The 26,358-nt window shown below is 40.2% G+C and overlaps 1 protein-coding gene across 1 annotated transcript in view; it reads left to right on the top strand.

Annotated features, from left to right (window-relative positions):
- tox3 (TOX high mobility group box family member 3) overlaps positions 1-26,358 on the top strand; it is a 220,292-nt gene that overhangs the window by 38,850 nt on the left and 155,084 nt on the right. Inside the window, exon 2 of the mRNA XM_079497552.1 lies at positions 13,648-13,708. The gene's annotated coding sequence lies outside the window, so the exon portion shown is untranslated. The remainder of the gene's footprint in view (positions 1-13,647; positions 13,709-26,358) is intronic.

Genomic DNA, 26,358 nt, shown 5'->3' on the forward strand with positions numbered 1-26,358 from the left:
TCGTGAAATCATGATGTTGTTTAGAGAGGCCCCTCAATATATTATATTATTGGGTTGACTCCAGAGATAATTGTGTGAGTTTTGGTTAAATTCTATAGGAGTATAGTAGAAAACTCCCCATATGGGGAATCATGTCATGATCCAAGGAATCCAGGGAGAACTATATTTTCATTGTACAGCCTACGGCTCAGTATAGCACCGTGAGGGCATATTCAAAACCTATCGATCATTATTTATTCACACACACACGCACACGCACACGCGCACACACACACACACACACACACACACACACACACACACACACACACACACACACACACACAATTTACAAGTATAAATATTTTATAACACTACAATATACTGTACGTATTTCAGACTTGACAACTCATTGCAAAGTAGTCATCAGCAAATAAATCATCAGCAAATAAATGTAATGGTTTGCCCAAGGCTCATGAGTCATGAGACTAATAAGTTAAATATGTTTCCTGAATTGATGCTGTGGTAATCTGTAGGAGGCGAGGGTCAGGGTGTGTGTGTGTGTGTGTGTGTGTGTGTGTGTGTGTGTGTGTGTGTGTGTGTGTGTGTGTGTGTGTGTGTGTGTGTGTGTGTGTGTGTGTGTGTGTGTGTGTGTGTGTGTGTGTGTGTGTGTGTGTGTGTGTGTGTGTGTGTGTGTGTGTGTGTGTGTGTGTGTGTGTGTGTGTGATGTGTATCTGGACCTAGTGTTGCAAATCACTGGACTAACCAGCACCAACATTTCTATTGCAGGCCAAAGAAGTGTTTACTGCACATGCATCTTGTTGCGTTGCTCTGCAAGAGGTGGTCTACAGTATATGAGGGTCTGTCTCATTGTCTGTGTGCCTGCATGTCTGGAGCTAATTGTGCAAATCAGTGGCAAATCTCTTGTGCACATGGTCAGTAGACCACGGAAGTATACTGCACGTATAATGAAAATCAATAAGCCTCAGTCAAGTATTCAGTCACATGTCATAGATATGTCATAGACGACTGATATCACAGGTCCATACGGGATCCACACCTTTCCCATGTGGATCGCGAGAGCCACACAAACTGCTTTGTTTTGTCTTTGCCGTATACTGAACAATCCGCTTATACTGTAGTTCGCTTTTACTCCCCCTTTCTCAGATTTCACAAGCCTAACCCTCTTATACATGCATGCACACACACGCACAAACCGCACATACACACGCAGGCAGCCCACTGAAGCATGCGTTGAACAAACTTGTGCCAGGAAATGGAATTCATGTAAAAGTGTGTGTAAAGGCCATGTATGGCATGCAGCTGCCAGGTGGCTGTCATACAATTCTGTAGCATGTTTAACACCTGTTCATGAAATCCTTTTTTACAAGAGTGCACACAGTTATGTTTAACAGGCTATATAGTCCGTTTCCTTATTCTCATTTCATGATAAATAAATATGAAGAATGATGAACTGTTTCACTAACTTTCAGCACCTCATTGGTTATGGTTATACACCAATTGCATACAGTTGTGACAAAAATAAGCAAACATTGCTGAATAAAACTACTGCTCATGCTTATACTTAATGCTCAAACAACAAATGTGTGTACATCAAAAAGTAGGAATTGAAAAAATCCCAAAAAGGTGCTGTAGCACATCCCAAATTTCTAATAAATGTCCACTTTCTGAGCGGTGCAGCCGCTCCTATTCACAGCTTTGTGTGAGGAATGTGTAATTGTAGCACGGAATGTGATGATTTGATTGGCTGGTGTCAGTGGTGTTCTCATCATCACACAAGACATACATCATCATCATGATGAAAGGCACTGCTCACTTCACTAGAGCGTGATTTTTTTTATTGGCACACACCAACAAAAACGATTGCTTACGCGTTTTGGCTATGCAGCCTTCATCAGAGCATTCACATATATTAAATTTAACTCAATTTTTACAAAGGGTCAGAGTTCACCTACAGCTGAAATCTCGAGTAAATCAGCCTCAGGTTCAATCAGCAGTATGTAAAAACGAACACTGATTTGAATAATTAGTTACAGGCACTATTAGTTAAATCACTGTCTTAAAATAAAATTAATCTCACAAACAAAGCTACATACTGTATAGCAGCCAGCAATAGTTTTCAACAGACACCAGACTTACAACAAACTAATTCAGCAACTCCCAATGCAGATTTAATATAAATCATTACCTAACCTCCCCCCCTTTAATAGGCTGTTTTGTTGTTGCTGCTAGCACATTCAAGTAATAAAAAAAGATATATCCAACAATAATGGATGATATAAGACCAAATTGAACAATTCAGTCTAGCATGCTGCAATTCTGCGTGCGCATAAACAAATACACTGTTTATTAAACATATTTGTACCATTTATTCCATGCAATATAAATGCCTCTAAAACATGCCGTTGTGGGTCCTTTGGATAAAATAGAACATCAATGTGTTTGTGTTTGTGCGACATGAATGATGCTGTATTAAAGTCGAGGCCCCAATCTTTTCAAGAGCCTTTGCTGCACTATCTTAACAATTGAGTTAGCTCCACGCAATCGCTGTCTAGTCAATGCCTGAGAAATTGAGTTTCAGGCCTGGAGCGGTACAAACCTCATGGAATGGGGAGAGAAATGGATAGAGGGACGAAAAGAGAGAGGAGGGGGGTTTGTGAGCGAAAGAAGGAAGTAGAATTTAAGAGCAGTGGAGTAGAAGCGGGTATGTGAGAGAGAGACGAGAATATCTAAAAAGATAACCGTGTCATAATGGGCGAACATTTGGCAAAATAGCGTAAATCCAAGCTCACATGTCGCAAGTGTGAGCTTTTAGATCGACTATTTTTGGTGAAGATTCGGTGCAGAGGGTAAAAAGTAGGGGACCACCAAATACAGATCCCTGGGGGACAAAGTATATAGGGTGTAAAATGTATGTGTGTAAAGTGTATCTTTATTGTCTCACACCCACCTTGCAAAGAACACAGAATCCCATAAAGTTTGGCATGACAAAAAACAGAGGTTCCATTTGTGTGCAGTTGCAGTTGGTAATTCCAAACATAATAATCAGAGGCTTATGCCAGTCCATCCTCATCCACTTTATGCAAAGCAGCGATTACCAACCAGGTTATAAATTGTTATTTTCTCCATCTCACCACAAACTGCTCAGTCGTGGAAAAGGTGATTTGGGCTAGCCACAATTATATACTAGCTCGAGATGGAAAATTGCACACTTGACTCTGCCAGTGGGTAATTTGTTACAACTTTTAGATGATGAGCAATCAAGGCTGTATTTATTTGGTCATGTTTGGGTCCAGCACTTGATTGAATTTTGGTATCGGTCCGCATCACCATTTTGTGCTTGATTGTGTATGCAAAGTATTTTTGATAGAGGATGCTTGTGTCCCTGTAATTGTTGTTTGCTTACAATTTGGAAACTGGTCCCCCCTTTAAGCCACATATTCCCCTCTATGATTCATGCGTCATTGTCCTATTGCTTTTAATCTATGGGAGTCCATCTTCTTTGCTTTCTGTGCCAGCCATCACAGCTTGGCTAGACGGTGTGACACGCAGCCAAATTTCCCAGAATTGTTTTCTCCTTCAGAAGTATATACACTGACTGTCAGAAATGACCCTAAATTTGGTTGCTATGTCATTATGTCTGAAATGCTGGCCATAATGTGTCCATATGGCACTGCTTGTCTGAAGCACCATATGAAATGAGCACAAGCAGGCTGTTGCACACTCATTTAAATAATATTGGTGTCCCAAAGCCAGAACTCATGTTGCAGAATTCATCAGCCTGATTTAAAATGCCTCTTAATTTCCTGCAGAATTAGAATAACTAAATTGATGGATTACATTATTGGGCCTGATTCGGATCTACCTTCCAGAAAGATTTGCCATTTTCAATTTAGTTGAATGATGGTACAGTTCTAGCTACGACATCTATAGTGGGGTTTATGTGATGGGCTTGGGGTTTATCATCAGTTTGTGAGAGAAACGCTATGATATCCACCATATGCTATAAATATGTCACTGTCATTGCTTCCATGCAGTTTACTTAACAGAATAAACAATTCTGTCACACAGCTATAAAGCTTTGTTTAAAAATATCTTGGAAATGTTTTTTTGCAGGCCTAGCTCTGCCAAGTAAGTTTTATCTGTAAAACTTGTATTTCAGGCTCTCTTAATCCTTGACTGACTTGCTGTACAGTATTGCTGGAGATCCCAGTCCGTTTCTCACCCTTAACGAGGTATAGACAAAACAACATGGAATCAACACGCGTTCGTTTGATGATTATTCCCAAAATGTACTCATACCAGGCAGAATAATACACAGGAGAAGTTAAGATTATGTCAATTCGTTTTATGTCCTATTTCTAGTTACAATGGTGCTTGAGCCAAATCATAATATATGAATCCTATACAATCATACTATAACGAACAGAGACAGATGTTACCAACATTGATTACCGCAGAGCTCATAATGAATTTATCAGCTCTGGACCCATCATCCTATGGTGACAATGAGTGAAGTTCACCAACAACCTCCATAGTATTATAGTCTCTTAGTGCCGCCACTCGGCCAATCACAAGTTCTCCTCAGATGGTCTGATCCATCGTGTGGTCATCTTCTCCCGGTCATCTTCTCCCGGTCATCCTCTGTCATGAGTGAGTGTTGTGTACGTGTTTTATTAAGTCAGCTTGTGTGTGTGTGTGTGTGTGTGTGTGTGAACCATCCGGTCCCATTGTTTGCTCAGTCCGGTCCAGTCGAGGTGACTTTGACCTGTGAGGGAACCTGTCTGTGTTCCTCTGTTTGTGTATGTGTGTGCATGTGCTGAGAGGATGACGCTGGAGCGGGCCTGTGTGTTTTACCTATTAAATATCATTTTGGTGCATATACTGGTTTTCCCAGAGATAATTATCTCTTCCAATCCCTCTTTCCATCTCTGTAAATCTCAGAGATGGACCAAAACATTGGGGAATGTCTCTGTACCGTATTTTTTCTTTTCAAACTGTAAAGGGACTTTACCGGCCGTCAAAGGCATTGAAAACACCCTCTTTGAGATACAACATACAACATGTTATGGTTTCTATTATTCAACTTTTTAGTTTAGCTTTAGACTAGCCAGATGTATTGATTACCCCGGGCTTTCCCCTGCAGTGAACTTTGAGCCCCATGATCATTACTACCCGCACCCAAATCCTTATCTCTTATATCCACACAGCTTTGGCCTATGACCTTGGCGTGGTAATGCTGCATGTCTACTATTGATTTTCTTAATAACCACATCAATTAATACAGAAATAAACATTTAACATTTCAATGTAACCTCATTAAAAAGTAACTTCATGAAATAGCGTGTTGCATGATTGATGTAATATGGGTTGTATGGTTCCCAATTTGTCAACACCTAAAAAACAGTCTTTTTGACTTTGACTTTGACTAGGCAAACAATCACTCATTATTTAGATGGTACTGTGGGAGAGAGACAGAATGACTTTTCTCTCTCGATGATGATGATGATGATGATGATGATGAAGATGATGTGTCCGGGGTTCCCATGAAACCCAGCACCGTTGTAGCGCTCCTGCGCCGTCGAAAGTGCCAATGGCAAAGTTCTTAGTAGCTCATCAGAGCAGACACTGCGATAGTTCTTCTTTGCTCGTTGTCAGAGCCGAATCTTCGCCCCGCGCCCCCCAGGATGGGTGACATAACAGGTGACCCACAGGTGACAATATAGCCTATACGTTCTCATTGACAGATACACTTGATCTCTGTCGCAAACGGGAGAAAACGTCGGAGATGCACCTAACACAGTTCTTATACCAAGCAGAGCTTGGAGAGGGGGACGGGGTACTTGATGATGTTATCTTTGTCGCGCTCCTGCGCCGATCGTAGCAGCTTCCGGGTGAGTCAAATTAGTACCATAAAGGCCCAATATAGAATCAAGTCTATTCAGGGGAGGATATATGCCTAGTCAAGCCAAACTCATGGTGATGAAAAACAAATAATAAAATGAAGTGGAAGGTGTCCCTCTACCAAAATAATAAAAATATGATGAGGTGGGATAATGATATATAATGGGGAAGATGGAGATCCTTTTTCTTTTATCTATACAGTACATGGTTAATTAGCCTATAGTATATATAAACATTCCGGCCGTATGAGAGCTTGTAGATCTGCTATTTTTCTTTACACTTATTCTAAATATATATCCTTTAGAACGTCTTTGTTAGACCCTCTTTTAGTGTCTTCTCCACCTGAAACAAGATCATTATACACCTGAAACAAGATCATTAATTATATTTTGTCATAGATCTATAGACTTTGTGCCGGTTACCCGTAACCTTTTTTCACCCTAATCAAAGGGCAGGCCTAGTGTTTTATCTGTCCCAGCTGATCAGAATGAGGCAATACACTATTTTATCAATAGTCATTCCGTATCTGTGAGATAAAACAGAAAAGAACAACAAATACTGGTGAATGAAATGAAACAATAATTATTAAAAATAATATTAATATTTGTACTTCTCCTGACCGTTCTTACAGTACGTATTTACACATTTATATGGAGGGAGGGTACTTAGAGAGACAGACGTTCTCACAGCACGCATTTACACATTTATATGAAGGGAGAGTACTTAGAGAGAAGCCAAGGAGAGAGAGATAGAGAGAGAGAGAGACCCAGCGTTCTACGTACGCATTTACACAGTTGTAAAATGGAGGGAGGAGACGCAGAGAGACAGAGTTCTCTAGCGCATGCATTTCACATTTATATGGAGGGAGGTTACGTAGAGACAGGTAGAGAGAGAAAGATATCTCAAAAAGAAAACAAAGTATTCTATTTTTTTTTTTTATTGCACAATGCACTTAAATATTTAAAAATATACCTCACTTCGCTAAGCCCGTCCAGCCCGTCCTTACAATAGAATGCATCCTTGATGAATTTTATCTGTGTTTTTAGACCTAGACCTATAATCCCTCTTTTACAGATAATATAAACACATTATCTGTAAATTAGTTATTCCTATAGTTAATCAAATACCAATACCGCTGCTTTATTATAAGCAAACATACTCCTTTGAGCCTAAAAATACTACCTTATTAACCTTAAACCAATTTTTTTTTTACAAGCAGAAGTACAGATTTGAAAAATGTACTTGAGTACAAGTATCCGAGTATCAGTATTGACCTCTAAGTATTCAGAGCACAATACTCATACTGCAGAATGCCTCATTTTTTACAGGTGCAACTTGGGCACCAAATGTTATTAAAACAATATAACCATTCTACCCTATCTCCCTATGTGCCGGAGCGCAGTTTGGCCTTTGCCCCACAGCACCAGACACAGAGAGAGACAGAGAGCGAGAGTGAGTGGGAGCTGAGGGGTAGAGAGGGAGGGAGGGACAGACAGACAGACAGACAGAACGATAGACAGACAGACCGACAGACAGACAGACAGTATTTCACAATATCACTGACGGTGCCCTGCGACACCGGGCAGTCTCACAAAACATACATTTTACTTGTAACCGCACGGATTACACTATATCTTACAACACTGCTCATATATTTTCTATCAATATAAATATCCATCATCTGTGACCAGTGGCGCCCTGGTCACAAACGTACATATACATGCCACCACAAAAATGCCGAAACTGACGGGGCGCTGAGGCCAATGTCGTCAGGATTTTATGCTAATTTTTTACACTTACTTTTACACAGTTCTAAGACAAAATAAACACTTTCACTTCTACCAGCCTCCCCGGTTTCTGGTTTCTGAGCTACTTTTACACAGTTCTAGGACAAAATAAACACTTTCACTTCTACCAGCCTCCCCGGTTTCTGGTTTCTGAGCTACTTTTACACAGTTCTAGGACAAAATGTCCATTTTCACTTATACCAGCCTCCCCGGTTTCTGGTTTTTGACACACTTATACCAGCCTCCCCGGTTTCTGGTTTTTGACACACTTATACCAGCCTCCCCGGTTTCTGGTTTTTGACACACTTATACCAGCCTCCCCGGTTTCTGGTTTTTGACACTTACTTTTACATACAATATCTTCATATAAATATATATATACACATATATAGGTGTATACTTGAAGTCCCAGACTTTCTTGACCTTGTGCCTCTTCTTCAAGACTTATCTCCACTGTCCTCAATTTTTCACTTTTTTTCTTATAAAACATGTATTTTGGGGTTATAGTAAAACAATTTTAAATTTCACGACAACTCCCCTTAAAGGGAACCGTAATAGCCCTCAGGGGCTAGCTACCATGCCATGTTAAGGATAAATAAGTCTATATTAGACAGTCACTTGATCAAAATGAAGTGATAACTAGTAAACCAGTCATCGATGCTACTCTTTCATCAAGGCTACTTTTAGCCCCACACTCAGGATAACCGAGTGAAGTAATAGATTAAACTATTTTGACTACCATTTTCACTTGTTGACTACTCTAGCCCACATTTCGACACAGAAACTGCCCATAAATTCACCTAAATATCTTCTCCAGACATGTTCTTATTATTCTAAGACTTTCTCTTACTCTTTATAAACTTTTACAACACAAAAACATACACATTGATTATAACCGAATGCTGGCCATCCATATCTGTCCCCTAGAATAGATACTGTTATGTTTTTAGAGTTCAATGTTTTTTTGCAAAACGGAGTTGATTTTTCCTTTGTGAGACTCAATTCAATTTGGAATAAATCAATTAGCAGTTTTTATTACAATAGAGAACTGCTTACCTCTATTGAGTCTCACAGGAAAAAGGACACCGTGTGTTGACCTGGCAGGTTGTCTCCGCAAGACGTTCAACCCTCTTAGATCCTTTTGTGTTCTGCCCGGTCCAAAGTGGAAATAATCACGTGTCAGGGTCACCATCTGCTGGAGATCCCAGTCCGTTTCTCACCCTTAACGAGGTATAGACAAAACAACATGGAATCAACACGCGTTCGTTTGATGATTATTCCCAAAATGTACTCATACCAGGCAGAATAATACACAGGAGAAGTTAAGATTATGTCAATTCGTTTTATGTCCTATTTCTAGTTACAATGGTGCTTGAGCCAAATCATAATATATGAATCCTATACAATCATACTATAACGAACAGAGACAGATGTTACCAACATTGATTACCGCAGAGCTCATAATGAATTTATCAGCTCTGGACCCATCATCCTATGGTGACAATGAGTGAAGTTCACCAACAACCTCCATAGTATTATAGTCTCTTAGTGCCGCCACTCGGCCAATCACAAGTTCTCCTCAGATGGTCTGATCCATCGTGTGGTCATCTTCTCCCGGTCATCTTCTCCCGGTCATCCTCTGTCATGAGTGAGTGTTGTGTACGTGTTTTATTAAGTCAGCTTGTGTGTGTGTGTGTGTGTGTGTGTGTGTGAACCATCCGGTCCCATTGTTTGCTCAGTCCGGTCCAGTCGAGGTGACTTTGACCTGTGAGGGAACCTGTCTGTGTTCCTCTGTTTGTGTATGTGTGTGCATGTGCTGAGAGGATGACGCTGGAGCGGGCCTGTGTGTTTTACCTATTAAATATCATTTTGGTGCATATACTGGTTTTCCCAGAGATAATTATCTCTTCCAGTATATAACATAACGTACATCTTCAGAGATTTTCCAATCCTGTAATCCATTTTCATAATGTATTATATAAATCATGTATTATTATAAATTATAAATTTAATCTATACAATACAATAGTCTATACAACATTTTGAGAAACATTATACTGTATAGCAATCCTTAACCATTTATAAACCCTATATAATTTTGACCGTGGGTCCCCCAGGGATATCTATATGTCCCCTCCTTTTTGTACTCGGTGGATCTCCTCACCATAAACAGCTGTTGCGACACGTTGTGAGCTTGTAGATCTGCTATTTTTAACAAGTTCGCCAATTATGAGTGACATGCCTAGAATAGAGCGTCGCAGTCCCACCCCCGACGAGCGGCCTGGAAGAGAATTTCCCATTATTTGTCCCATAGACGTTTCAGAAAGTGTTTATTTAAAGACCTGTAAGCCTTGGAGAAAGCCAACCTGGATGGTGACAACTCATGACAATAAACAATGTTTTGGACCAAACAAATAATTAGTTTTTCTTCTTTCTAATGATTTGTTCGGCCCAATTTTCTTTGTTTATTGTCATGGTTTGTCACCATCCGAGTTGGCTTTGTTCGAGGCTTACAGGTCTTTAAATAAATACTTTCCGAAACATCTATGGGAAAAATGAATGTGAAATTCTCTTCCGGTCCGGTCGTCGTCATGAAAGGGGGCGAGGTTGTGACGCTTTATAGGAACGCTAATGTTCATAATATGGTTAATAACTCGCCAACACCGGGGAATTAAAGGATTACATATTTAAATCAAAAGCTCAAAGTTAAGTTGGAATGTGCCACTGGCTAATTCTCAGTTGAACAACTTCCGTGCCTTTCCCTGTCTGTCCAGTGGGGTTTAGAATAGTTACCAGTAGCTACACATCCCCATCTGGAAACAAGACTCTTTCTTACATCCACACTGTGGTGCTTTCAACTCCCTCCAGGCAATAAAAGGACACAGAGAGCATTTTATATAGAGGTTTCAAGGTTGCACTTCATTACGCCTCGGACAGGTGGACATGGCAACTGTGTGCCTGTGTGCTTTATTTGGTTTTGCAGACACTCAGAAATAGTCATAATAAAGAAGGGGAATGTATGCAGGGATGCTTGATTCAAAGCCTGTTACGGTATGCTGTTTACACAGTAGGCCAATGTGCTTTGATAAAGTATTTCACCCAGAGGCACATTACATTATTTCTGGGCCTTGGGTGACCCATGTGAAATGGAGCCAGCGGCTACATGTGTGCTATCAGACGGCATCAGATACAGCCAAGGGAGTTACCATATATTCTGTGTACGTTTATAATGGTCTGCTTTTTATTCCCTGTAATATATCTCAGCCAGTGACATACAGTATGCTGTTATTAAAAAATTGCAATCCTTCCCTGATGCTGTTGCTGTATCCATTTCATTGTGAAGTTGATTTTTTCCCCTGCGTATACTTTTTTATTATTTTATTTTTTCACACAAACAACCACTTCTGTTTCATTATACAAAGAATGTGCATAAATGATCCAGGAAACCACACGGCGCTCAAATACACGAGAGTACAGCTGTACTGTCTATTAAACACGTTACCTGAACAAAATAACCCTCTCAGCTTTTGTCAATTATCTTCATGCCAAACTGCACTTAATTCCTAGAAGATTCAATACAATGGATTCTTCCAATTTCATACAAGAAGATGAGTTTCTGCCTGCACATTTTAGTAGCACATTGCAAATGCCGAAAGGTATATACGGTAACTTATTCGTAGCGAGCAACTCAAACGGTGAAACACAACACACGTTGGTTCAATGAATATATATATGTATGCTCACCAGCACAAAACAATGTCTTTCAAAAGACATTGGCCCCTCTTTCCATTGTTTCCAAATAATAAAGTTTTATATTTAATACAGACGGCCCAAGCGGTACAGGGCAAGACATTAGAGCTTTAAAGAGCCTTGAAAATCAAACTGGCTGAGTATTGTTTCATCAGTGCCATGCAAAAGGCATGCATTCTCTGGTTCTTTCATATAATAAGGGGCTACCAGAGGTGAATAATTCAGTGAGCCTTGTGAGGAATACAATTCAGAGTTTTTCTTTATCTAACTCTTTGACTGTTTCTCTCCACTGCCATGTCTCAAATAATACATGATAAGAAATGAAAGAAGAAAAAAACAAGAAATAAAAAACTTGTACCATTTTCCCTCAGGAGAATTGGCTCCCTTTCTCTCCCGTCTCCCTTACAGAATTTGTGAGCAGCTAGTGCACCAGAGTTGGATGGGTTCTTGTTGAGTTAACTCCATGGGCCTTGTGTTAAAATGATAGAGAATGAGAACATGGAACAAGGACTAGCAGAACAATTGTGTTTCTCTCTCTCTCTCTCTCTCTCTCTTTCTCTTTCTCTTTCTCTTTCTCTTTCTCTTTCTCTTTCTCTTTCTCTTTCTCTTTCTCTTTCTCTTTCTCTCTCTCTTTCTCTCTCTCTCTCTCTCTCTCTCTCTCTCTCTCTCTCTCTCTCTCTCTCTCTCTCTCTCTCTCAACTCAACATTTGATAGGTGTCATTCAGAGTCAAGTTTCTGTTTCACAAAATGGCACGAGTTTCAATCCCCAGGGTTCCTAGTTGATACAGTACACTTCATATTTGTACTCTGCAGGGTATTTCTACATCTCAGTATTGATCCTTTTACTTGAGTACAAAATTGGAGTACTTTATTCCCCCACCACAAGTTCAATTCCGGTATTCAGAATCTAAAGTACAGTAGGCCTACAAAAGTATTGGCATCAAAATATACATAACATGCCTACGTACCAAAAGTAAAAGTACTCATTACGCAGACTGTACCATTTCACAATTGCTGTTTTCACATTTATTTAATTAATTTCAAATTTACATTTGAAGATTTGAGATTGTGCATTACATTCACCCATTCATATATACACTGATGGTGGCGGAAACCATGCAATGCACCAACCTGCACATCGGGAGCAATTTGGGGTTCAGAGTCTTGCTCAAGGACACTTCGACACTAACTCTTATATAATCTTTATAAAACTTTTATGTAATCATATTTGAACTGGGGATGCCCCAAAATAATCACATTTGAACAGGGGTCTCTACCATCCTGACAAACACTTGGAATTGTACAGTAGGAGTTGAGGCATTACATTTAGTTTGACTCTGTTCAGATAAATATAATAAATATTGTGAAAAAAGCAGATGTACAAGCTCACAACACCTCAACGTTGTGAGCTTGTAGATCAGCTATTTTCATAATATTTGCCTGTCTTATATTATTTGACAATTTGACCAATGTTTCACCAGTTTTGCTAGTATAGTTTGTTGATTACTTTTGATGTAGTAATGGTCTTTTTCATTTCATTAATTTCGTTTAATGATATGTAGCTTGCAAAGTTAGTTCAGTCAGATATACTCGAGGGGGTTCATGCCATGCTCAAGGGCGCATTCATATACTCAAGGGGTTAATATGCTGCATTACTATGTGGGTGTATTCAGTGTGTGCAAGACCCACATGTCATTCGCTGATGTGGCAGTCAGCTGACCAATTGGGCGGGCTACTTATGCTCACTAGACTGCATGCTCTTCCTGCCTTCCTTCTGCTTATGGTTCCTGGTTGCTGATATGTGATGTTTGCGCCCACCACCACCGGTGGGCTCTGTTATTTATGTTCCCCATGGTTTTTATTGTATATCTATCTCCCTGCTCTTAATGTTTAATGATGTTGTTTGATTGTGCCGAGCAGGGAGAAAAATGTAGCAGAGCCGAACGCCAAGATAAAATATTATATGCACACATTCTCATTCTATAATAAATATTGGTTAAATCTATTTGTGAGTTGTCTGACTGAACCGTGACCACAGGTTAACCTTTCCCAAAATGTGTGGGTCAGTAACCCACAGCATGTATGAATGTGTATATAAGATCCGTCCGAGACACTAGAATGGAGACTCTATAGAACAATTCTTAAGTTACTGTATAACCTAATTAGAATGACTGTAATCATATCTGATGCTGTTATTTCTGTGTAGGTGGTACAGCCAGAAAACAAAACGACAGTCCAGACGGGGTGACCTCGGCCGGGACCCACTGGTAAGCTACAGCTCAACAACACTTCTCAGTACTCTACTGAATCAAAATTGGATTTTCGCCACTCTAGTACTCTCCATATCAATGCATTAACCCCACAAAGTCAACCAGGTCATGTACGGTAGCTCCAGCCCCCGACATGGATTCACTTCACCGTACCTCTATTGTGGCTGTGGTGATGGCTGACCATGCAGCCTGCTAAAGGCTAAGCATTCAATGCCATTAAACCCTTGTTAGTGGTAGATTTCTGCTTGTCCATCAGTATTTTCTTGACTTATTGGCTGGGTATTTTGCTTAATATGCGCTTTTTTGCTTCTTCTTTTTTTAACGGAACATTCAGACACTTAGCTGTAGGTCCTTAGCACACATTACCACCACCGCCTAATGCTTTTATGAAAGATGCTACTGTTATAGCTTCTTCTTATTATTCTTCTTCTTCGCTTTGAGTAAAGGGAAATACAATTATTTTTCTCTTGAGTAGGTACATTGTGTTTGAACAAAGTAGTTGCAGACTGCTGCACTGATTACGTAGCTTTATGAGTGTTGATGTTCCACGAGTACGATCGATATGAGATGAGAAATGTAAACGTGAACTTACATTACCTTGTAATGGCTCTGAAAAAGTGCCATTGATTATGCAGTTGTGCTATATATACTGACTACATTAACCTCTGCAGTTTACAGTTTTTGTTTTGTCACTGGTCTAAGGATTTACATTTGAATTATCCACTTTATGAAAATCATAGTACAGTTTGTTTCAGTCTCATAGCACACGGTATAGTGGATATTATGATTTGAACCCAAGATTTCTCCTGATGTTTAATCAACTAACTAATGCATTGTATTATATATATATTCCCTCAAAGGAATAAAGTTTACTATGGAAAACAACACATTGAAACAGTGTATAGGGGCGCACTTTCATTGTTGTGGGACAGCTGCAAGCTTCATATTTGCAAACATAACATTCTTCAGTTTTTTGTCTTCAGCTGAGAGATGTTCATGGCGTGTGTATTGATTAGACTGCCCTTGGCCATATAGCGATAGAGAACACATTCTTCCATTCAGGTTGTTTGCCATTTAATCATTTAAGAGGTACGGTAGCAAAAAGCATCATATCTGCCACCTAAACTACTGTATACAAAGTGATTTTAATTTATTACATTTATTCATCTATTTGTGGCTTATTTTTACACAACAATGATGATGATCCATATAATGTTTAATTTGATGTTGAGTAATTGCATAATTGTATGAGATCACTGCTAATTAAATAATAACAACAAACGGAATGATAAATGGCGTTGCAATGGATTCCCATGTGTGTGTGAGAGAGAGGTGGCGGTGGTAATGGCAGTGGGAGGGCGGGGTATGTGGGTGCTTTTCGTGCTTGACCATGTGTTGACTGCGTGTCTTTAATTAGGGGAGGGTGGACTTCACCGATAATGGCCGAGAGAGAGAGAGAGAGAGAGAGAGAGAGAGAGAGAGAGAGAGAGAGAGAGAGAGAGAGAGAGAGAGAGAGAGAGAGAGAGAGAGAGAGAGAGAGAGAGAGAGAGAGAGAGAGAGAGAGAGAGAGAGAGAGAGAGAGAGAGAGAGAGAGAGAGAGAGAGAGAGAGAGAGAGAGAGAGAGAGAGAGAGAGAGAGAGAGAGAGAGAGAGAGGAACATTGGTGTCATTAGGATAATCAGGGCCTCTAAATGAGCTTTTGATGCAGTGTGTCCGACAGGTGTAGTGGCAAGATAGGGGGTAGGGGGGAAGGTACGGTTTCTCTAGCGAGCTCCAGCTGTGTTTATACGCTCTTTGTTTGGAACAAAGGGGGGCCTTGTCATATCCCCCATGATTGATGCCGCGAGCAGAAGAATAGTTAGAAGCATATTTACATGAATCCCTGGTGGGAAGGGCCGACCCGAGCAGGCCCTCTGCCTGTCGGCGCTGCCCTAGTGCACAGTCCAAGGCTAGAACGGTTTGTCAAGTGGGCAAGTTCATGCATTTATTTACAATTAGGCCTGCGTTCGTAGGGCTGTTCTGCTATTTCTATGTACTCATTGCTTATACTTATGTATACCGGGCAGAGGGACAGGTCGGATGCCAAGTCGTCTTACAGTATATATAAGCTACACTGTATTTTACAGTTTAAATTCATGTTACTCTATTACTTATTACAGTTTGAACCTTAGTGTGGTGCTGTTATGACAACTGATTTTCCCTTGGGATCATTAACTGTCTGTCTATCTATCTATCTTTCTCTCTATCTCCCTTTTCATGTATTTCCCTTTTAAACTTGCATCAGTGCTGCACAGTGGTACTGCATACATGCCGTACAATTTAATACCATATCATATCTTCGGTATTAATGGGCAGAAACCTTGTATGTCCAAAACGGCTACTTTTCAGGAAATATAGCTCTTGTAAAATCTTTCCATTGGTTAGATATTTATAAAACCCACAGATAGACATAGCCACTTCCAATACAAAGTATAAAATAGGGCATAGTGGCATACACGTTTATATATATTATGTTTAAAAAAAAAGATCAAATGGAGGTTTCTACCCAAACTATCCTAACTCTCTATCCTTTCATCTTCCTGCATTAGTAATAATAGGTAATTCTTTCTTGATTATCCGTCAACCACCTTCCACCTAGTTAAAAGAGTAGTTCACCCAAAAAATGTTTTTTTTCTATTTCTATCAATTACACACCTTATGAAGCCTTGAAATCTCAATTGAGTCACTCGGCTAGTCATCACACTATTGGCTTATTTGAAAGCTTTAGTTACAACAGTGGTTCGTTTTCAGATTTAGATTATTATACTTAAGCCCTATATTATACATCGACTAACTATTTCCGAAAGAGTTTTGAAAATTCGGATTACTTTGACTAGGTACTTCCATGTATATTTTGATGCCAATACTTTTGTACTTTTACTCAAGTCAATTACAGGCCTTATACTTGTACTTGTAATAGAGTATTTTCAATTGGGGTATTGCTACTTTGACTTAGGTAAATAAATAAAAAAGTACTTCTCCCACCACACTGGCAAACACACAGTAGGCACGTGGGACTTCCACCATCACTCTGTGTGTATTCTAGTGATGAAATCAGTTTACTTTTCTAGAAATGATTCACAGATTCACAGCGTGAATCATTAGCATCTGCCTCAGAGTGAAAGGAAATAACGACTCAGTTCACATCATTTCAGTAAAACATGTCTCCCCTTTTATGCAGACTACTCTCACTCTCTCGCTCCCATATGCTGTCATTTTGAATTGCTAAATACATTAGACCTTCTAAAGAGAAAATCATATCAAACCTACTTGAGGATGAAGAGTATTAGAGAGAGAGAGAGAGAGAGAGAGAGAGAGCAATAATGCACTCTCCACTGAGCATTTTGGAGATGTCATTGATGGCACTGTTAAAGCGTGCATAAGAAGCAGGCTGGCTGTCTGTATGAGGACTATGTGCGAGGAGCTCGTGCAGCCAGTTGTTGGGGTTGATTTGAAGAGGCTCTGTCGAGGCTCATAGAATGTGCACAGTGCAAAACCGTTTACTTTTCAGGAAAGGGAAACAAAATATATAGTTCAGATCTACAAGATGCGTTGCGTTGTGAGCTTGAAGATCGGCTATTTTCACTACCTTTGTGTGACTCTTCTATGATGAAGTGAAGCATTTTGATTTGATGTACTGTATTAGATATCTTGGTTAAAAGGAAAACACAATATGCTTCTCACAGAAACATGAGAAGGATCAAGGATGAGAACTAGGGATGTCCCGATACACTTTTTTCCTTTCTGCTCCGATCCCGATACCACAATTTCTGTGTTTAGCCGTTACAGAAACCGAATACCGATACCAGAGAATAATATAGGCCTATATAATAATACAAAAAATATATATATATCTTATTTTGAAGTCCACCGACTGGAAATAGTGTTTATAGCTATCTATCTAGCTATATATCTCGTGTTGTGTTTATAGCAGACTCCTCACTCAAATGTGTACAGTTTGGGCAACTCTAAAGCAAACTCCACATGCCCCAACATTTTATTTACCTACTATAGTGTCAACCCCTTACCCCTGTGTCGGATCTGTGGTTAGACTGGCATATTTGCCGATACCGATATGACCCCATATGACCAAATAAGGGCCGATCCGATACTTTTACGCTACCGATACAGTATCGGGACATCTCTAATGAGAACACAATAAAGTCAGTGAATTATTTCCATTGTATTTCCATTGAAGAACAAAACACAAGTTGAAATATGGAGATACATTTATTTTTGCCCGACAGTGACGATGTGCTGTTCTATAGACAGACTAATGAGGTTGTTTGCTTTAGAGAGCAACCTCCCTCCTCCTCCTCCTCCTCCTCAGTCTCTCACAAAGATACCATCCCCCAATCCATCTTTGATTCAGATGATGCATATACACTGTGCAAGTGTGCATACAGTGCATAAGTTACTGTTTCTCAACGCCTGGTGCGATGGCCCCACCATGGGTTCAAATGGATCCTTAACAGGTCTGTAACTCAGAGAGTGTTACAAATGGAATATCTTTTTTTTAATCTTTGGGACCCCAATCTACATTGTAAAGTCCACAGCGCTTATTTATCCTTACGGGTCCATTTGGTTCAGTTTGTACACTCTTCACAGAGTTACAGACCCGTAAGGGTCCATTTGGAACCCAGATAGTTTTGTTAACTCAATGTTGACACAAATATCTATAATGACAGATGCTTTCCCGGTTTTAATGGGTTAATTCCTGGGGTATTCTCACTATTCTGCCGCATAAATTCTAATAACTGGATTAACAAATTGTCATGTTTGTTGTTGATGCAATGTTGTACTCAGTTTGTATAATGTCACGTTATGCATTACATCATGTTTTTGATGACAGCTATGTGTGTCCCTGGCTGGCTGGCTGTGTCCGAGCACGAAAATAGCGTTTTTTTTAATTATTAACCGGGTGTGACAGTACAGTACAGTACAGTAGAGGGACCTCCTGGGGACCACCACACGGTAACTCTATCATTTCTCAATAATTTCGGACGCATGGCGGCTCGCCAGAACCGGGCCGGCCCCATGGGCACGTTCCTGGGGGTCTGGATGTTCCGGGGACCCCCCGGGGACCCCCACACGGTAACTGTCATTTCTGGACAGTTTCGGATGCGGGCGGCTCGCCGGAACCGGGCCGGTACCCTGGGCACGTTCCTGTAGGTCTGGAACATCCGGGGACCCCCCCAGGAACCCCCACACGGAGTTGCTCCACTCACTTCACACGGGTGTGATTTTTTATATTTTATGTAACCTAGTGAATTTTCTTTAGACCCCGGGAAGATTATAGATATCGCCTACGCCTCAGCTATGGGGATCCATTTAATAAACAAATAAACTCAAAATTATTAACTACATGAAATGTTTTAGATTTTTTCCTCTAGTCCTAATTTTATGTACAGTACTGCAGATAAAATATGTACTGTGCTGATCACAAAAGCAATCCTTTCACCTTTATAGTACAACAGAGGTGCTCTAGCCTGTGGCATCTTACTGGGAAAGGGCATTCTCTCTGTTTTAATGGCTGCCAAGCCACAAAGGGAATATGATTCATGTAGAGCAAAAAATAGTTAAAACAGAACGCAGTCTTCTCTTCTGCCCTGAAATACCATGGCCTTGACTAGATTCCCATGGCTATAATTAGATGCGGTGGTTCTGAACTCAAGGTGAATCAATGTCTTAAACAGCTTGTTGAATCCTGTTGAATACCAAAAGGTTTCATTACTTTTTCGTGTTTCGTGTTTTCGTGTCTCTTCATTTGCTCTGGATCAAAATGAGCACCACATATAATAGTCATGCTGGTTTGTTGTTGTATATGTCTGTCTGAGGCTTGGTGGATGATCATTCTGTACTTGTCAGACCACAATATGGTTCACATCAGGCTCAAATGTTCTATTTGTGATGGTGAGCCTCAGCTCTATAAGAGGATCTCTTGGCCTCTTAATCAAGCTAATGGCTGGCCAATAATAGTGAGGACTGTTTGTGTTTGTGCAAATCTATTTGTGCCAGTATCAATAAACCAGTGGACTTGTGTTGAACCGCAGCCAAATGTTCATTGTACAGTATTGCGATTTTAATGTACTTAAAAAGCGAGGTCAATGTCAAAGCCTCATTGCACACAAATGAGAATACCGTCATGCTCTGGTGCTTATGAATAACATAAATAAGCTAAATGAATGTAAACATAAATGCCCAAAATGGCCTTTGTATTGATTTCTTATTCAGCATTTGCACATTGTGTGTTTTGCATGCTGTACTGTAGCTAAAATCATATGTTGTCTGTTAAGGTGAATAATTCATATTCCAATAGCTTTCTATTGTGAATGTATTATACATGGCAGTACTGCACTATTAATATTTACTGTATCAATGATCAGGGGAATATAACACACAATTGTGTGGGGGGAGAATAAGAGCAGCATTGTACAGTATATCAATAGCATGCGCCTACTTATTCAAGTGCTCGGAGATTTAATACGGTGTTATCATTTTGGTTCCTGTCCAGAGATGAATTTGCTCCATTTAAACAACACTCAGGTCAAACCTACTGTACAGAGCATGCCTATAGTGTTGATCAGCCTTTGAAGTGCAGTTTATGGAGGCTTAAGATTGTTTAATTGACACTGTCTCCACAGTCAAACAGCGGGTCTCCAGAGTAATCAGTATGCATTAAATCTCATCTGTCTGTGTGAATATTAGCTTTGCAATGAAAGGCACCACACACACACACACACACACACACACACACACACACACACACACACACACACACACGTTCCCAGTTCCCACTTCACAATTACTGTGATTAAAAACAGAAAATTGAAACAAGGGCCGTTCTATTTTCTTTTTCTATTCTCTTTATTGCTGCTGCCACATTTACTTATGTTTGGCAAATAGCTATTGACTTCATACGCTCTGATTAAACCATATACTTCAGATACTGTGACACATCCATTGTGCGTCTTCACCAACAGGAAATATCATCCATAAATTAAACATTTCAGTTAGCCTTGCCAATTTCTTTTTTTCTTCTTCTTCTTCTTCGTCCTCCTTGTGTGCACATGAATACTGTATGAGTGAGTTTTACTTGAAGAGTGCACGGAGAACGAATCTGTGATTAATAGAAGAATAATGGAAGTGTAATAGAAATTACATTTTGAACATTCATAATCTGCTTCCTTCTCTTTGTTCAAATACAAATGCTCCAGGCTCCAATTTTCATTTTCACTTTGAATAATGAGACGGTAAATTGAAGTGCGGGGCAGGCAGAAAGAGATGGGGGAAGTGGGGGGGGGTGGCGGGCTGTTCAAGATCAGCTGAAATGTATCCTGACCTTGTTTTCTCTCTCTCTCTCTCTCTCTCTCTCTCTCTCTCTCTCTCTCTCTCTCTCTCTCTCTCTCTCTCTCTCTCTCTCTCTCTCTCTCTCTCTCTCTGTCTCTCTCTCTCCTGCCATTTTCAAGCGAAAATTCATCTGATGCAATCATAGATTGATTCAAATGTAAATCAGCATCACTGGTAAGATCAAAGCTAAATCTGACTGTTATAAGGCATTGCACTGCCTGCCCCTTGTCGTTGAGGAAGGTGAATGATGTAGGCCTACACAGTGCACACTGCAAGATAACTGAAAATATGCACGATCCATCATCCTGCACACATAATAATCAGGTGTTCAGTGTTGACGTGTAGATAGAGGATGACTTTGAGGTGCATCTTCAAGAGGACAATTTCCATCCCTTGGTCATTCATTAGATGGTGAACAGCATGTCACTCATGGCTTGTATTGCTCGTGCGTGCGTGCGTGCGTGCGTGCGTGCGTGCGTGCGTGCGTGCATTACATCAATTCTCTTTATCATGGTTAATCTTAACGGGGGAATCATTGTGGCTAGTGGTAAAGGTACGTGCTCCACCAGGTTTTTGATGTCAGACTTTTTGGACATCCCACAGATGCTTCAGGAGGGTGAGGATCCCTGGCTTGCGTGTCGGTGGCGAAATGTCCTTGAGCAAGACACAGAACCCCAAACCGCTCCCGAATCAATGAGCAGGTTGGTACCTTGCATGGTTGCCTCCGTCATCGGTGTATGGATGTGTACGGCGTGCGTGCGTGAATTGCTGGACTAGAAAGTCACTATATAAATGCCATCCATTATTTGTTATGGTCATTTTAGATGCATATGAGTCAAAAAAGGCCTGTGTACGATGGTACTACAAACATAGAACAAACGTGGGAAAATTCTCATTCTGCTACTCTGCCACCAAAACGTGGAATGCCCTGACACCATCCATTAAATGATGGGAATCACTGGTTTCTTTCAAAACTAGCCTGAAAAACCTTCAAGGGGAGGTGAATTCAATTTCCCATAGTAAGGAGGTGTCATTCTCTGCCAACATTTTCCTTTTTCTCCTTTGTACAGTTTTGTATTTGTTGATGTATTATTAAAAAAAAATGATTCAATGTTGATGAATTTTGATGAATTCGTAGGACTAAGGACTTTTTTTTAATGGAAAGCCAGAAGCGCCAAGGGCGTTTTTCACGTCTTTTGGTTTTTGAGTGGTGCAACCACTCCTATAGACAGCTATGTGTGTCCCTGGGTCCCTGGGTCTGTCCCTGGCTGGCTGTGTCCGAGCATGAAAGCTGGCTGACGAAAATAGCTTTTGGTTGGTTTTCACAACCAAGTGCCGTTTCACACGACTTGAATTTGAATCCTGAACTGTAACAGTTTTGGACATACACGTATGAGGTTTCCACCCAACAGATAATTTGTAGTCGGCCTTAGGTCTTAATGGGTTAAGTGGTTAATACCATGTATGTCATCCCTATAGACTCCCTTTCCCTTCGGTGTTTGTTTCTTCCATGAAGACCTTGTAGGATGAACTCATTCCCAGCACAGTGTTGCACAATACTGCAGGTGTAAAGCCAGATGGTGTGATGATGCTACATGTGCAGTGGTTCCTTAGCTACACATAAGTCCCCTTTACAAACTTAGGAACACAGCATGCAATTAATTCTACACCACACACTATCCTACACGGCTTGATTAATATACTGCAGGCGTAGTTTTCTTTGCTGGATGTCTACCAACTAGTTGGGATGTTTAGCCTGTAGTTCTCAAAGTGGGGTCCCGGAACCCCCAGGGTTCCTTGGGGGGGTTCCAGAGGATTCCCAGCAAAATGAGTTAATTCATAATCAAAAGCAGTTTAACCACATTGACCCTAATTTATAGTTCGGCTATAAAGATTTGTTTTTACAATACATCTGCCATATATATATATATATATATATATATATATATATATATATATACACATACATACATACATACATACATACATACATACATACATACATACAGTGGACAGCAACTTCAAGCTGATGTGGACAAGCATGTCAGGTGAGTGCATAAAAGTGTAATGCAATATAAATGCCTGCCACAATTTTAATTTGGTCCCATCACACATAATGTATTTCAAGCCGCATTGCAGCACAACTGCACAGTGAAAGTATTTTAAACCTCTTGATAATCAGTACTCAGTACTATACTGTCAAAACAAGGTCCTCTGAAACACCAATGGTAGCAGCTTCAGTGGTCAGCAATAATGTTTCAACACACTTTATTTGAGCAGTGAAATGTTATCATGTTCTTGTAGGTGTTACATAAGACGTACTGTAATCTGACAATGTTTTAGAGGTTCCTCTATGTTCATACTCTGTAGCCGAGGGCTGTATTCCAGCATTGGTCCTCCCCCCATTGAACAGTATAAATTCTCCACCAGTACCTTTTTTTTATTACTTTTCTGATGTACATTGTTTCTGCTGACATATTCATACCTTATTGTAAAATGTATTTTCCAGATAAACTGAAACGAGCAACAAAAAGGGAGCTTTCAGCCACCACACACTGGATTTAGTGGTCGGGTAATAGGACCCATAAATTCTGACTTCCATGTAGCAGTGACAAATGGTACATCAGATATGAAATTTCCTCTGGGACTTTTCATCTGTTTCCAGGAATGGTGTCTGCATGAAACAAATATCCACTCTGCTAAGTGAATAGGTAGGTGATGGTGAAAGATTAAAGTCACTGCGCTCTTTTATATAAAAAAAGATTAATACAATCAGGTGTGATTTGGGTGATGTTTGTAACAGGATACTAAGATCACACTGGAGGAGACGAGTGGCTGTCTGTGTCTTGAATGCAACCACAAAGCCAACTTTGTTCCGCTTGGCACTGCATGAAACAAACAATTTGTTGCATTTACATTTTTGCTTCAAGCCTGATTTATGCTTTTTCGCACAACGGTGTCACATTCCGAAAATAGTATTCGTCATGAGGTTGTGAGCTTGTAGGTCTGCTATCTTCGGTGTACAACACCCTACTAGGGAGCTTAAAGGCTCTAGACATTTGCATTTCACATTTGGAGCATTTAGTTGTCTTATTCAGTTATGAGTGAGCAGGCTTTGGGATTCATTGTCTTGTTGGGTGGGGGGGGGGGGGGGTAGCTGCTTCAGGGAGTGACTCGGTGAACTTTCAATATATTTTCTAGACCACATAACAGCAAACTCATTTGATTACCGGTAGTTATTGCAAACAGATGTTCCCTGTCATTGTAATTGCAGAGCTATTATGCTACAGTAGATACTGTACAATCACAGCCACAACCATAATATATTTTTGTTCACTGCATGACTGTATTTAGCCCACACAAACGCTGATCATTCTAGAGTTGATTTGTCACTCTTATGGGTGTGGGTATATCTATTTCAGCTTTTCTTCATTGGTAAACCGAGAAGTTGGCATAGTGTCTGCAGGCATGCAGCCTGCTCATATTGCTGTTACACTGCACTGATTAAATGGTGAGTGTAGAGATACTAGACTGTAACCCTGTACCAAACCTTAACCTTATGTTAATGCAAACTATAACCTCTTAAACCCTAGGTATAGCCTATACCAGTAAAAGTATCAAACTGCAATATAGAAATACTACATTGCAGTTTGATACTACAATAAGTATTGGGATCAAAATGTACTTAAAGTAGCCTACCAAAAGTAGAAAGTAGGCCTACTCATTATGCAGAATGTCCAATTTCACTAATATAGTGCTGTTATGAAATCACATCCAAGATCATTTGATTTTGACTATCTGACGATTTTTCCCGATCCAACACTTATTCCATATCACAATAGTACAATATCCCAAATCACAAACGATATCCAGTCTAATATCATGATATGGATATAATATTGGTACTAGGGATGTCCCGATCACGTTTTTTTTTGCTCCCAATCCGATTCCGATCATTTGAAAATGGCATGATCGGCCCCGATTTCCGATCACGTGATCGTATCGGGACAACCCTAATTCTAACAGACTACCACCCCACTGTATTTGAATGTATAAATGGAATGGCTACTTTATTAGGGCAATCCTCCTGGCTGAGATTTTCACTCTGCTGAACGCACCTTACTTGTTGCAACATGCTTCAAGCAGCCTCCTCCTACAGCATCGCAGCCACCTGTAATTGGGGACACACTAGGGAAGAAAACAAGGTTATCTTCGTACCAACACAACCTTTCAAGGGTGGCCATCTGGTGAAAATGTGTCTCATGTGTCAGTTATGAGAGGAGACCTCTCTGTCATTCTTTATTTAGTCAAAGTGTTTCCATGAATCTTGCACTTAATTCCATTCCATTGACTATTACATTATTTCATAGACAATTGTATTTATGTATTTAATACCAAGAAATATACAATTCGATCTCACCAAAACTGAGAGTGTGTGAGTGTGTGAGTTTTTAAAAGTCTATGTTTGGCTGCAAACACGCCTGAGGCGAACGCATGCAGAGAAATATATCAACATGCCCTCTTGGCATCGCCTTCCTCATAATGTTATTCTGCATATATTTTTATGAGATTGTTGACCTGGACATGGACTTTAGAGGGAAATGTGAAGCCTCCGGGGTGAGATTGCCTTGCATAAGCACGTTTCCCATTAGAACAGCACTGAAGGGCAACTGTGGCGATCTGAGCGACTCTTCCTGTTCACACACAACAAATGCGTGTGTACTTCTAATGAAGTCAAATGGCAGCTCACAAGCAATGTCCATGGAGGTACCAATTACAATGCTGTGCAATTACCACGCCCTTTTTTCTCTCTACACTTTCAGGGACCCCTGGAAGAGAAGATTTATGTGGGGGGAAAAAAATCTAAATGATTCAATATTTCCCACATTTCTCAATATTTTTGGAACATTTTAAAAAATATCAGCACATCATCATTGTGATGCTATATTAACTACTTTTGCTGGGGATGGGGACCACCTGGAATCCCCCAAGGACCCCTGGGGGTCCCCAGACCCCACAATTCACTGAAAAATAGCAGATTGATAAGTTCAGAACGTGTCGCTTTTTGATGTCTTCTGAGCATGTCCATCTGCTATTTCCGTATGTATTATGACGTTCCTTAGAATATCCATGTGGTTAATATAGCCTCAGCCTACAATAAACACATATACTATAGCCTACTTGCTTCCGTCTATAACAAAAGGAACAAGATAATTGATAATTGTAACATACAGTATAGTTATGTGTCTGCTTTGGCTG

The sequence above is a fragment of the Electrona antarctica genome, assembly GCF_951216825.1.
Source record: "Electrona antarctica genome assembly, chromosome: 3".
In the NCBI taxonomy this organism is placed as follows: Eukaryota; Metazoa; Chordata; class Actinopteri; order Myctophiformes; family Myctophidae; genus Electrona; species Electrona antarctica.